This window comes from Scardinius erythrophthalmus (assembly GCF_964197995.2).
Source record: "Scardinius erythrophthalmus genome assembly, chromosome: 9".
Classification (NCBI taxonomy): Eukaryota; Metazoa; Chordata; class Actinopteri; order Cypriniformes; family Leuciscidae; genus Scardinius; species Scardinius erythrophthalmus.
This window is the reverse complement of record NC_138229.1, coordinates 12546812-12548878: the sequence shown is the minus strand read 5'-3', so window position 1 is coordinate 12548878 and position 2067 is coordinate 12546812.

Sequence of the window (2067 nt, the reverse complement as noted above, 5' to 3'; positions counted from 1 at the left end):
AAAAAATCTTCAGATTAAAAAGTCATTTTTAATATTTATTTTAAATTATTTTTATTTTATATGCAGATGCATTCCTTAAAAAAATCACCCCAATCATTCTAGAAATATTATATTTTTCCAAATATCGCAAGGAATAGGTCACTTCAAAATGAAAAATCTGTCATCATTTACTCACCCTCATGTTGTTTCAAACCTGCATGAATTTCTTTCTTCTACTGAACACAAAAGAAGATATTTTGAAGAATGTCGGTAACCAAACAGTTGATGGACCCTATTGACTTCCATAACGTTTTTTTTTCCTACTATGGAAGTCAATGGGGTCCATCAACTGTCTGGTTACCGACATTCTTCAAAATATCTTCCTTTGATATCTTCGAAATTCATAATGGTTCACACTCTTTCAGTAACCATAAAGTGAACAGAAAAGAAAAAAATCTCTTTTCACTTGAGTTTTCATAGACCACATTCCCAGTGTTTTTGACCTATTCAATCTGACTATAAAATAATAATAATTTGTATTACTTTTATTGTAATTATTATTAAAAACAATCTAGTATTTAATTAAAATAAAAATTATTTTATTTGTAGTAGCTGTAAAATGACAATACTACATTTTATGTCTTGATTTCTTCATTTTCGAACATTAAACTATCCAGCATTTTTTGCCACTGTGTAAATGAACACAGTGCCATGCCTCGATCTGAAACATGCAGTGCATTTATTTATTTCATTAAATCGAAGTCCTGGTGTTTTGATCAAATCGATATCGCAAAATTGGTTTAGTGAAATTCTTTCGATATATTGTGCAGCCCAATTGGTCAACTACTAATTGGAATAAAGTTATGGTGGTTATGGCTCTGAGAAATACTGTGTCCTAACCAGACGTAGTCCCGCGTAGCCTGGCATCTCTAGAAGAAGAGAAAATCTAACCGTCAAATAAAGCGACATGCTACAGTTTGTTATACTTTCACACTCCATATAGAGGCATGCTTGTCTAAAATAGAAACAAAAATAATAGACTTCTGTATAAAACATTTATTCAAATAATTGCAAATAACTATTTGTACAGTTAACAGAAAAAATAGTGGAAGATGTTAAAGACTTTGATTAAAATTTCTCTTGAGGTTTGTGATCAAGAACAAAAGTCTTGAGGATCTTTTGTTCATTTGATGTCACTAACCTTGAAAATTTTTGCATATCCAGTGATTAGTTCTTCCTCAAATCCGCTCATTGGTACTTTGTAAATTTGCTTTACTTAACTTTTTAACACAATATCAAAGCCAATGGGAAGGTATTTGATGTTTTATACACAGTTTTATGGTACTGGATTTTGAACCAATGAGATCTCATTATAGGCGGGGCTATTTGGCATCACAGCCACAAAGTTAAAACCAAGCAACCAACAAAATACAAAATCGCTTCATTGCATCATATCTGGTTGGGACACTGTGTTAATCATAATGTTAACTAAATACATGACAGTTCTTATGACATGTATAATATTGAGTGATACAGATCAAGTTTATCAATTGGCTAATCTCATCCAGACGATTGATGTGTTGACCCTCGAGTGGCGATGTTTCCTTGTGCACTCTATTATTGCGGAGGCATACGACACCCAATGAATTTGCTTTGAGACTAATCGAAAAATATGGGGGTGAATCAGCACAGAACTGCAGAGGAGTGCTAATGATATTTGTTTTTTTTGTTCTAGTAACAGCCGTCCAGTTGCGGTAATTGGGAATTGTTCCTTCAAGGGCCTTGTTTACAAGCGGAATAAGCACTTGCTAAAATAGTTTGCATATGCGGTTTCCGTAGCGTGATGAGTGATTGAAGTGAAAAAGTGGCGTACAGCTCATTTAACATGCTTTTGAAAACACATACTCTTGGTTTGTGGTTGGAAGTAATTGACTTGCCATAAATTCTGAAAACAAGTAAGAAAATATTCAAACACAAGCAATATTTATGATTGGGTATTGATGAATTTCTCGCTTAAACAATTGTTACTGAAATGTAATCTTTGACTCACAGTAATGACTTCAGTCAATCAGGCCTAAAGTACATACT